The sequence below is a fragment of the Capsicum annuum genome, unplaced genomic scaffold, assembly GCF_002878395.1.
Source record: "Capsicum annuum cultivar UCD-10X-F1 unplaced genomic scaffold, UCD10Xv1.1 ctg80165, whole genome shotgun sequence".
Taxonomy (NCBI): Eukaryota; Viridiplantae; Streptophyta; class Magnoliopsida; order Solanales; family Solanaceae; genus Capsicum; species Capsicum annuum.
The window spans coordinates 13,705-26,750 of NW_025890801.1; the positions used below are offsets into that span (position 1 = coordinate 13,705).

The following is a 13,046-nucleotide window of genomic DNA, read 5'->3' on the forward strand; positions in this document are numbered from 1 at the left end:
ACCTAACATTTTTATAGTTAGTACATTGAACATAGTCCTAAAACTAAAAAAAAAAAAAAAGGAATCACTACTTCTGTAACCAAAACATCTAGAAGACTATGGAATTGCTACTCCGCCAAAAGTGAAAATCCATCCAGATGTTGACTGGTTATCAACAATGAAGTTATCCAACTAGCATCACAAATATCTTTTTAAAACTGAAGGAAACCTTTTGTAACACGAAGAAAATGCTTTTGTTCTTTTAAGGTATCCAAGTACACTAACAATTCCTTTCCAATGATCATTACTGGAATTGTGAGTATTTCTTGATAGTTTACAAACTGCAAAAGCAATATCCAGCCTAGTGCAATGCACAACGTACATTAAGCTACCGATTGTGCGAGGTAGTGTTATTGACTAATAAATCTTTCGGAGTTCTGAATCATTTTAATCGAAGCATCAAATGGAGTATTATATTTTAAAATTCAAATAATTAAATTTAGAAAGCATTGTATCAATGTAGTGAGATTGACATAAAGCAAAACCCCTACTACCCTTTCTAACTTTAGTACCCAAGATAATATAAACTTCTCCCAAGTCTTTCAATTTAAATTGAAATGTTAAATTTTTATAGTTTCATTATGCCTTTAATATTGGTTCCTGTAATTCGCATGTCATCAACAAAAATACGAACTACCACTTCATAATTTTTGAGACATGTCAAAAACACTATCCTTAAGGATAAAACTAGGAGCAAATTAAACTGACAGAGATTAAATACAAGAAAACTCAGCACAATATATAGAATATATGAGGAAGGATTTAACTTGATTTTTCTTAGAGATGTATAACAAATGAAAAGGACTAGGATATATACATAGGTAAAGAGAGTTTAGGTCCACAATTCGGCTGACGTCCCAAACTTGAATACTATGGTCTTTGAATACTTTAAGAATTTGGTCACATGGTGCCACTGCTTTGAAGAGTACTTCTCCATCTGCTTAGCTAGTTCAAGGTCAACTTTCCTCTCAGGTTCAACCTCCTGTTCCCAGTGTTTGCATCTCAATGCCGCTATCCTATATTCATGAGTCTGCACCAGAGTCACCCTCTCTTCCATGAACTCTTCTATTTCCTTATCGTGTAGTTTGATAAATTTTGTATTATCTCGGCCCTGAAATGCAAATGACAAATGAATAAGGAAAATCTGGATCTTTAGAAAATCACCAAAGCATCAATTTTATAGATAAAATATGTCGGGAGGCATAATATAATGTCTGAGGTTTCCCTTGCAACATACATAGTAAGATCACGGCTATAATAAAGCTGAAGTGGAGTCTGGATTGAGAATCAACTGACTTTTGTTAGGAATTGTGAAGAAATACTTTAGTTTTGTTTCATTGCAAAACAAATGTGAGTATTTAGATTTTGGAGATCATTGGGGTTTTTCTATGGGAGAAATAGCACCGAGACCCTACAACAATATTTATATGAGTAAATTATTTTCTGAACATGTGAAATTGTGGCTTGTGTAAGGGTAAAATGTTAGATCAAAACCAACTAGGAACCAAAAGTAGTGTTTCCGAATAGTAAGAAATATTATGAAAACAAAGAACTCCAAGGAATTCCTAGATGAAAAAATCTAGACGCAAAATTGAAATTGCCCAAGTTAAAATGGAGGCCAAGAAAGGCTGCTTTCATTTTCCATGCCTCTGGTGGAGCCACTTATTTTCATGTTGCACAGACTAATTAGATATATCGAAATTTCTTCTAGCACAGATCAGGGGATTAACAAGAAATAATTTGTCTTATTTAGTTTAAGATGTAATAAAGCAAAGGAAAAATACCTACCAGACTACAAATACCTAAATGAAGCCTTCAAAATAATATTTTACCTGGCTCGATGATCCTCCACTGAGGAAGTATTTGCATTAGATTGTTTGACCATATGCATCTCACGTTGCTCCTGTTGTATCCTTTCAAACTTGTCCTCCTCAGCAGTCCTAACAAATGTGTATCTAGGATTTCGAGGTTGCGGGTGCCATGTCACTTTTAACGTTAAAGCTACTATTCAAAAAGATACTTTTTATGGGCGTCCCACTAGAATTTGGCTTGTTAGTAAGATATTTTTGAAGAAAAATTTCATTGAAATACTATCGAAGAACCTAATTTTTACGAATTCTGTTAATTTTTTGCTTTACATTTTGCTATTTACACTGCCCCAAATAAGAAAATATTTTGTCAATTGTATAGACTTTGGGTTTCGATTTGATTATTTGTCTTTTCAATTTGTATAGACAAATAGATCAAATAATAAAAATGTGATTATTATTATAAAAACAATCAAAAACAACCTTTCTACTTTTCCGGAGGTAGTGTATGGACTGCATATTTTACTCTCCCCAGACCCCACTATGTGGGAATACACTGAATTTGTTGTTGTTGTTGTTATTACTATAAATTGTGTAAACAAGAGTTAAATTAAACTTATCAGTCAGCGTGAAAGTACAAAATAGTTGTCAACATTCAATGGATATTTCCAATTCTATTGTTAAGAAATTATAACATCAAGCCAAACATCTTTATTATAATTTACGAGGAGAGGTTAACTATAAATTTGAAGGAAGAAGGAATTTTCAACTATGTTCTACACTTAAGTTAAAAATTCTTAAACAAAGATTACCCAAAAAAAAAAAAGAGTGATTAAGTCAAGAGGAAAAAAACTTATAGAAAATAGAATAGCGATAAAAAAGTAACAAAATAATGCTAGCATCTGGATTTGAACTCTGGTATACTACGTGAAATTTCAGCGCATTTGCCACTGACACTACTTCCTCAACTGCTGCACCGGGTGGAACTTAAATAATATACCAGTTTTCTTCAAAATATATATATACACACAGTTTTTCAATCAAAGTTTGCGGGTGCCATGCCACCCTGAACCCCCATTAGATCCGCCCCTGAGTCCAAACATTATAAATCATTTTGATTTGATCCTTGAAATACTGTTCTTGACTCTCTATCTACAGAAAGTTTATCCAAATGAATCAGAGAAGAGGTCTGAGGACTGCTTGCTCCAGAAAAGATAACAGAATACAGCAACGACATGCAAAAACAAAATCCGAATGCAGAGGGAAAGAAAAGTTATATATGTATATAAAGTTGTCCTAATGTCAATCTTAAGGATATTTTTAACATCATATGTGCAACATACAACTACTGTGAGAAACAAGACACAGTTTAGTCAATCATTCAAAAACACTGCTAAAAGGAATTTAATATCAGAAATTACAATATAGAGTTAATAATCGAAGAATAAAGCATCATTTAAATACATGAAGTGGTCAGTAACAACAGGATTTTTTAAGGTGGTCAGTTACTGCAGCATTAACCTACGTTGCTCTGATTCTCCCGAAAAATATTGTTGCACCAGTGTTTGATCCTCCAAAAAGACACTACTTTTGGAGATCCAACATGCATCCGATTTTTGGAAAGTCCAGGTAACATTAGCATTAAGTCAGTAGCATCTCAAGGTTTCAGAATTTGATCATATGGTGCAGGTCTGTATCTATAAAAAATTTTGCATACCTCTTCCGGTGTCTAATGCTGTTTTGCACTCACCAGACTGAGACACTCTTCAAGAGCTTTAGCTTTGTTCTTGAACCACATCAGTTGTTGATTATCATCTCTCATCTGCTTTGCTGACTTCCAGAAAGTTCCTTTATATGATCTTAGCTCAAACTTCAACCTTGATTTCCCTAAAAATCACACAGGAAATTAAACTATAATCAACATATTTGTTAAATACAGGGAAGATCAGTGTTTATCTGAAGAACACCAATTTTTTCAGGGTGATATTAATCACAAATACCAGTTGAATGTTGGTTAAAGTTATCTATGTCTCTTTTATCTGCCATATAACCATAAAGTAGAAGTTTCCCCACAGGACAAAAGCGAACTGGATGGCATTCCCATGCATCTCTATCTCTTCCCATTTCAGAAAAATGCTCACTGAGACGTTCAACCTCAATGTATCCCACTGCATAGGCCTCAAAAATTAATAAACTCATGCCACGATGGCCTTGTGGACCATATGAATGTCGAGCATTGACGGCAGCATAAAAGCTAAAACACTCTAGCAGCTCTTAACTTCCCATTCCGATCTACTGAGAGAGAGAGAAGGTTGAGAGGTATTAGACAACCATCAATTAAAGTGGTAAATAGAAGTATATCAATCAAATAGACGACTAATAATCACTAAACCTTATCATTTTCATCTTTATCAAGCCTTGTATTCATGATCACAACCATTGGTGTCCACACTATTTCTTTATCTTTAAATTCAACTCCATCCCGTTTTCCATACATTTCACTTGGCGGTACGACAGAAGTACCTCTCTGACGTAGCTCTTCCTCCAAATGTTCAGCAAGTTCTCTGTGTAATTTAACCCTTACTCGTTTTGTTTTTGCATGGGTTATCAATGATTGCAACCCTGTAAACTATTTAATTGTACCTGGACCGACCTTCCATGCAGGGCAGTGCCACTGTCGTTCCGAATCATTAATTTCAGTAACAGTCAAACTATCACGAGATTCTAAAAGTTGTTTGAACCACCTATTTTTCTTGCACATCTCATAACTCGTTTCAGTCACATCCGAATCAAAGTCATCATATTGAAGGTCATCATCACTTTCATCAATAAAATCCAATTCATTATCCTCAACATCATTTTCACCGGCCTTATCATAATCAGCAGCCGGGGAGAAGTATTCTTGGGATGAGCTGAGGCAGCTCTAGCAAACCAATCCCATGCATTTTTTCGAGCAGGAGGAACTGCAGCAGGCGATGGAAACCTCCATCACCCATCTGTGGCATTGCAAGTTTTCGAGGACCATTAGGTACATACCAGTTATATCTAGAACCCCATCCCGATCCAACATTTTTGCACACTCCCGATATATCAAAAACATCTGGATGACCCCAAGTTTTAGTCTTCTACTTTCCCCAAGTTTTTGTAGTGGGATTCTGAGGAGACCATTCCTTCCCACCTCTCTTTCCACCCTTATTTTTGGGTTTCCTAGCATACACTTCCCATCCATCATTTTGTTCAGAGTTCAAGCCCATATCTCGAACACCTAGATTTATCTCATCGACTGCTTGTTCTTTCTGCTTTGCTGATGAAGTAGAGAGATTCCCAACCCATTTGCTGGAACTCATTTTTTTTTGCAGGATTGCTGGAACTCATCTTTGGATGAAGCTGTTATTTGGATGTAAAAACATATGGATTGTGTACTCATGAATCAACATTCAATTACTGTGAAAATAAAATATAGGCACTGCAACGTTTCACCAGCATATAACATGCATGACTGATAATAAGAACAAGTAGGGAATACATCAAAAATATACAAGTGATACGTTATACATATATATTCTAATTTCATCTAAATCATTTCTGATACAAAGATACCGGCCTATAAAAATTAAACTGTAAATAGATAGCAGAGACTATAGTAAGACTCCCAATAAGTCTATGCTTGAAAAGCCACTACTTTTGGAGACCGGGCATGCCCCCGGTGGCATATTTGGAGAGTCCGAGAAAAATTATCATTAAGTCATTAACATTTCAAGGTTTCAATCTGTTCACCTATGATTTATGTTTTGTATATTTATTTTGTTTAAATTTAAATTATATCATGTACTATTTTTATTTTTGTGGTTTCCTATTTTTTTTTTGTACTTAGATATTTTTATCATTATCATACTCGGTAATTAAAAGTTTAGCGGCACGTGTGTTGCACGTGTGAGTCAAATAATTAGATAAGACTTTGTAAAATATTATCAAAATGATTAAATATGAATGTTTTTGAGTAAATAATTATTCATTAATGGATAAATAAATTTTTATGCCACTCAATATGGATCATTGTATGGTGTCTTATTTGATAAGATCAAGATGATTTGATATCATCTGAATCTGTAAATCCAACTAATAATCAAAGCAGTGTTGGCTTTATCCTAAAGCAAGTGAAGCCAACACTTTAGGCCCCCATCATTTTAACAATTAAGTTTATAATCTTGTAGAGTATTTTCATAAGAAAATACTGAGTGCTTTTTAATAGTCTCTCTTTGTCATTTTAATATCGCTTTAGCTTAAAAATCCTCAATTTTGGAATTCAAGAATAAAGTTGACAATTATTTCAACTTTATCCTTAATACTAAAGAAATTTCTTGTTAATACGTCTAGATTCTAAAAGACACATTGAATAAATAGGAGTAACTTAATAAACTATACTTTGCATTTATTGTTTTGCTTAATGGACATGAAAGTAATTAAAACAATAGTTAAAGTGGGATGAAGTGAGTAGAAAGGTAAGAAATATTTCAATATGATATTTTTTTAAAAATTATTTTCTAAATGCATATATTAATTAAAGAGTTCCTATAACAATTGCCTGCGAATTTTTTTAAATTAATTTGATAATAATTTTAGTTTAAGATCAATAACATCTCACGAGAAATTGAAAGATTTAGGTGTACTATTAATTGAAAAGGAATTATTTGAATAATTGATTAAAAAATAATTTTGTTAACTCAAAAAGTAAAGAAATAAAATTCAAAAAAGAAAATACAAAAAATACTTTTCTTTTTCTTTAAGGCCTCATTTTGAAGTTCCACTTTAGGCCACCAACTGTATTAAGTTTCTCCTTAATCAAAGTTTGAAGTCAGGGAAGAAAGAGATGTTTCTTTAGTAGAATATGATTTTCTACTTATAATTATTATAGTTTGCAGTTGTACACAATTAACTAAGTTAGTATTACTTTTTCTCACTCAATTAAAAATTACTTTTGGATCTACCATTTGGTGTTGTTGTGTACATAATATTGAAGAGAAAACTTATAGATCATAGAAATGTTCTATCAAATATAAGTATTCAGTTTAGTTGTTTCATTATTTAAGATATTTCAACAATATAATTTAATTGTGAATATGAATAACATCTTCTATGACTGCAATGGTTCATGTCCTAAAGCTCCTGCCTTAATTTTAAAAACATTGTAGTTTTTTTATTAACCGTTGTATACATATCATGAAGTTATTGTCAAATAAAAGTAGCATTTGTATAAAGTGTACGAAAATATTATAGCATACATGTCTTGCTAGGATTTTTTGTCAAAAAATTATTAATTTCATATTGTACAACTACGAAAAATGTTGTGATAAATTGTGATACAAATACTCAAGTTATATATTCATTGAGAACGTAATATTGCTACCGATTTATTTTGGTTTCATATCATCTTAGTTATTGTGAAGAGAAGCCTTGGAGTAACCGGTAAAGTTGTTTCCATGTGATCAGGAGGTCACGGGTTCAAGCCTTGGAAATAGCCTCTGGCAGAAATGCAAGGTAAGGCTTCGTACAATACACCCTTATGGTCGGGCCCTTCCCCGGACCCTATGCATAGCAGGAGCTTTAGTTCACCGGGCTGTCATTTTTTTTATCAACTTGGTTATCGTGACAATATCAATTTAATTAGTAAGTTGAAAATGTGCCATGCGTTGTCTAGTCACTCCCCCCTTCCCCACCTAGTTCTTCATCATCCTACCTCTACCTTTCTGACAAACTATTTTTGTTAGACTCTCACACCTCCTTAATAGTGAATTCGCGCATCTCCTTTTAACATGCCAAAAACATCTTAGTCTTGCTCTCCTCATTTTGTCTTCTGTGTAGGTCACACCCACTTTACTATGTATATCTATATACATTATTCTTAAATAATTCTTTCTCTTCTAGTATGTCCATATACCTATCTATGTATTTTTATTTCTAAATATGTGCATTCTTGGCGTGCCAACACTCTCTCCCATATAATAATATATGTCCATCACTATGTAGAACTTACCTTTATGATTTGGTGACATATCCTTATCGCACAAAATATGGAACGTGAGCCTCTGTATTTCATCCGTCCCGCTCCAATACGATATATGATAACATCATCAATCCATTCATTTTTTTTGGATTACAGACCCTAGATACTTGAAACTTCCTTTCTTGGGATGACTATGCATCAATCTTCACTTTTCCCTCTATTTCATGTGTAATATCACCGAGCTTGCTCTCCAAGTGCTCTATTTTAGTCCTGTTTATCTTGAAACCTTTAACTTTTATAGTATTTCTCCAAACATAACTATGTGTGACATGGTTAATACAACGTCATTTCCTTATAACACATACCATGACACTGCTCCTAGAATATGTTGTGTCAGCTCCACCATCACTAAGGAAAATAAAAGAAAGCTAATGGTTGATATCTGATGTTACCCTATCCCGATCGAGATGGGTTTTGAGCCACCTCCTAGGGCAACCCATCTTGAAAGAGAAGTATATTGAGACATCTCTCATTCTTATTACTTGGTCTTCATCGTAGATGTCCTCAATTACCTTAATTATATCATAGGGGTGCCTCTAAACTCCTAACACCTTCCTAGGAACTTTATCGTATGTCTTTCAAGATCGATGAACACCATGTGCAAGTCTTTTTTTATCATACTGCTTTAAAAATCTCCTTACACGATGATAGGCATCTGTAATCGATTGTCACAAAATGAATCCAAATTAATTCTAAAAAATAAATACAGCCCCCTGTTGGAACAATAAAGTTTTAATGAATGATATGTAAATGAAACATGTCACTCAATCTGGTTCAATCACATAAAGATAGAGGTCAGATCTCACTAGAAGACACAGACAAGTTTACATAAAATTCGAAATAGATAATCTCTCTTAATGAACTAAGAATCTTATGTGAAAAAATAAGTGATAATTGAATAAGAAGTGGTAATTAAGTAAAACACTAGAACATAAGCTAAAGGAAGAGTTTCATTCTAATAAGAGTTAAGTTGAAAGCAGACTTTGAATAAGCAACAAACTCTGATTGATTTGAAGAGTTCAAAGTAAGATAAAAGACTGATGACTTTGAAGGATTCTTTGGAGAGTTGTTATATATCGAGGGAGTAACTCATTTAGTTACTTACGTACTTACAAAGATAGAAATATGTAACGCCCCAAAATTTCATCTCGAGATGCTACACGGTACTTAGGGATACATATAGCCCCAAGCTAACCCTCGGAGCCATACACTACCTCAAGGAATTCAATTCAACAATAGTCATGCACAACAAATATATATACCACATCGGGTTCAAGAGAAATACTGGAGAATACTAGACTGTACGTACCAGCCCTCTAGTCTGACAAAGCCTCTATACATCAAAATCAAGGAGCCATTAGGACAAACCCGTAACTAACTCAAACAACACTGAATGCCATAACAACAGAACGATATCACCAAAAATATAGACACGGTCCTCGAACTAGGAGGACTCACCACTAAGGGAACGTAGTTGAGTCACTCGAATATGGCTAACGTGGCTGCGGCTGAGTACCTGAATCTACATTACGAGAAAATGTAGCCCATAGGAAAATATGTGGGTCAGCACTTTGGAAGGTACTGAGTATGTGGGGGTGCATGCAACAATGCAAATATCATTATCAATTTCATAAAAATATGCATATGTACAATGATGGCTCACTTGGCTTAAGTTAGATTGAAACATGCTTTCCATGATCTCATAGTAAATAAATCATATGATAAAAACCTCATAAATCATCATAAATAACTCAAATCTTCAACTCAAGACTCGGAGTGACTCGGTAATTCAAGAAACTCAACTCTTATGGACATAGGAGGTTCTTATAACCGACATAAATCATGTGAGCTACATGGAGTCCAACATTTTTCCCTCCTAAGAAGAGAACCCCAAATTAGCGGGAGCATCGTCTTCTTGCTAGGGAGTACAACCTAAATTTAGTGATCACAATCTCATACTCGGCCTCTAGCCCACAATTATCAATATCAATCCTACGGTGGTACATAGTTTAGGGGAAATACCATATTTACCGCTCGGTGCTAAATACTACTCTCAGACACAAGCTCAGAATGCGTTAGGAAATTCACCACAAATATCACAAGGGTCTATCATGAAGACCAAATCAAATCTATTTCTCATTTATTAAATCATAATCAATTTGTGGATTCTAACTCAGATCAAATCAAGTCAATCTTTCTCAATATCCAAATGTATCAATTCATTAAATTATGACAACATCAATAACTTTGAGGAAATATCTAGACTCATTGTAACAACTCAATCTCATGAATCAATATACTCAATAATCCAGTTTGTCATAAGAAAGCTTAAAGATTGACACATATCTTGAAAGTACTTGAAATATCAACTCATAGTAGAAATATGAAATTCACAATATTAAATATCAAGTCATAACTTGGGAATAGCAAAATAATCATGTATAACAAAGCTTGAACAGTTTATATTCTCATAATCTCATGATGAAGTAATTTTGGTATAAACCCACTTGCAAAATCATATAAATCCATGATAGAAATCATATATCAAATCCATGATATAAATTGGATGAATTCTAGTGCTTGAGACTCTATCCGTACTTGTAATAAATGATTCTCGAAGCCTACACTATGAGGAACTTGATTCTTGAAGAAACCTTGAAGATTTATGGATGATTTTTGGAAGATTAAATTTTCTTGATTGAAACCCTAATATATATTCTTAAGAAAATAGGAAGAGAGAATGAAGAAATTAGGGTTTGGATAGGGATTCTCATATTTATATATGCCTCCAAAAGATGGGAAAAGACCAAAATACCCTTGAAAAAATGACCCTTAATTGATGAAAAAAATAACTGATGATGTTCATGACAAGTCATCACGAAATATCGTCACAAAAGGGTGGATTTTATGATTTTCGGCTTAAGGTTGACGACATTTTGTGATAAGCCGTCAAACTTGTGACAAGTCATCACAAAATGTTGGATTTGTGACTTTTTGCTTATGGTGACGACTTTGTGAAAAGCCGTCAGGCTTGTGATAAGTCGTCACGAAATTTCTAGGCTGACACACTGGAGTAAAATGGACATAACTCCTTGCTCCGATACCGGATATGGGTGAAATTTGTACCGTTGGAAAGATAATTCAATTATATATCTTTTGGTAGCTCATAAGCTCAATAATTCATAATATAACGAGAGATATTCTCATTTGAAGTTGAATATAGCAATATCCTTCCTAAGAATTCAATTGGTAAGGAATGTTTTGATTCACCTAATCGCTAGGACACCTTTGAGGCCTTAATACATATCACCCTTGATTAGAAAACAACCAAAGCACTATAATTTGTTTCTCATGAGCTTGAGTCATGATTTTACTATTGGTTAGAGTCTCGGGGTATTACATAACATATCAATAAATTATCTGAGATGTTGCAAAGCTTGAGGCAGTCAAAGTGGAACCTATTCCTACTACGTAGAGTTAAGGAGTCTTAGAATTTATATGTTAGGTTGGTTCTTGAGTTGTATTGTTGTCTAGTATCAGTAAAGTATAAAATAATTTAGGATCTTTGTCTTCAAGTGGGGGAACTTGAAGACTTGGGAACACTAAACCTGGGAAGGTTTGTGTTTGGTAGAAATAGGAGTTAGAGTTTAATTCCTAGATTACAAAAGTGTTGTAATTTGTTGATTGTTGAGGCTCAGTTATTTTAGTGAAGTTGGGGTTAAATCCTGTAGTGGTATAGCTCATGGTTTTTTACACCTCTTTGAGCAAGGTGTTTTCCATGTAAACATCACTATGTAACTTACTGTTTTAGCACGATAGGAGCACGTTAGTTAACCTATTCTATTAGTAGAAAACTGCTAGGCTAAAGTAAGTAAGCAGTAGGGCACGTACTCTAACAAGTGGTATCAGAGAAAGGTCTATTAAATCAGTTAACACCATTGAATAGATCACTATGATGAATTCAGCACCACCTACTGATCACAGTGAAGGTCAATCCACTACTAGGCCACCACTCTTTGACAGATCTCATCCTACTTTGTGGAAAGCTAGGATGGAAATGTTAATTCAAGGAGAAAACTATGAGTTGTGGGACAGAATCACTAATGGACCTACTATCCTAATAAAGCTAAAAGATGGAGAACAAGTCTAGAAAGTAAGAAGTGAATTCACCGTTGATGATTTGGTTGTGCTAAGAAAAAATGCAAGGAAAAAGAGCATATTAGTATGTGGACTAGGTATAGCTAAGTACAATAGAGTATCTGCTTGCACCACATCCAAGAAACTTTGGGATGCCCTGGTCAATACATATGAGGGAACCACTCAAGTGAGAAAATTTAGAATTATCCTCCTCTTTACTGAATATGAGGCTTTTAAGATGAACGAGAATGAATCTCTACATCAGATAATGTGAAGACTCACTTCTTAAACAAATGAATTAACTTCCTTGGGAAAAGTCATTACTACTGAGGAACAAGTTGAGAAAGTGTTGAGGGTCTTGCCTAAGTGAAAATAGGATGCCAAGATTACTGCAATTAGGGAAGTAAAGGATCTAGCTAGTATGACTTTCGATGAATTAATGGGTAACTTAAAGACCCATGAGATGCATATTAATGAATCCAAGAAGGAAACGACAGCTCCTGAGAAAACCTTGGCACTAAAAACCACTATCACAGATAACATTCATAACTAAAAATTTCAGCAATGTTTTAAAAAAGAAGAATGGAAAAAGTAGCATTAGATGTTCCAGTGACAATCCCACTGGGTGTTATAAGTTTGGTAAAACTGATCATTAAATCAAAGATTGTTCGGTTTGGGAAATTAAATGGAGAAAAGAAAGAGGTGAGAAAGAATTAAAAGATAAGGCTAAGAAAAGAGAGAAAGAAGAATATGCTATGATTACTGCTTAGGGATCCGACTTAGAAGACTCAAAAGAGAAAGAGGTAGATGAAACTACTCTTATGGAAATTGGAGATTCAGATGTAGCACCTATGAGGTAAGTGTTCCTGAACTTAAAAACAAGTTGCTTTTATTTTCTAAAGAAAATCTCATTTCTATGATGAGTGCTTTAATTTATGACTTCCAAGAAGAACTTTTGATAAGGATGAGCTTTTTAACACCTTTTCAATTCTCAAGTT

The 13,046-nt window shown here is 34.0% G+C and overlaps 1 pseudogene; it reads right to left on the reverse strand.

Moving 5' to 3' along the window:
• Window positions 1-830: 830 nt before the first annotated feature.
• On the reverse strand, window positions 831-5,194 carry LOC107844489 (annotated as a pseudogene).
• Window positions 5,195-13,046: the final 7,852 nt, after the last annotated feature.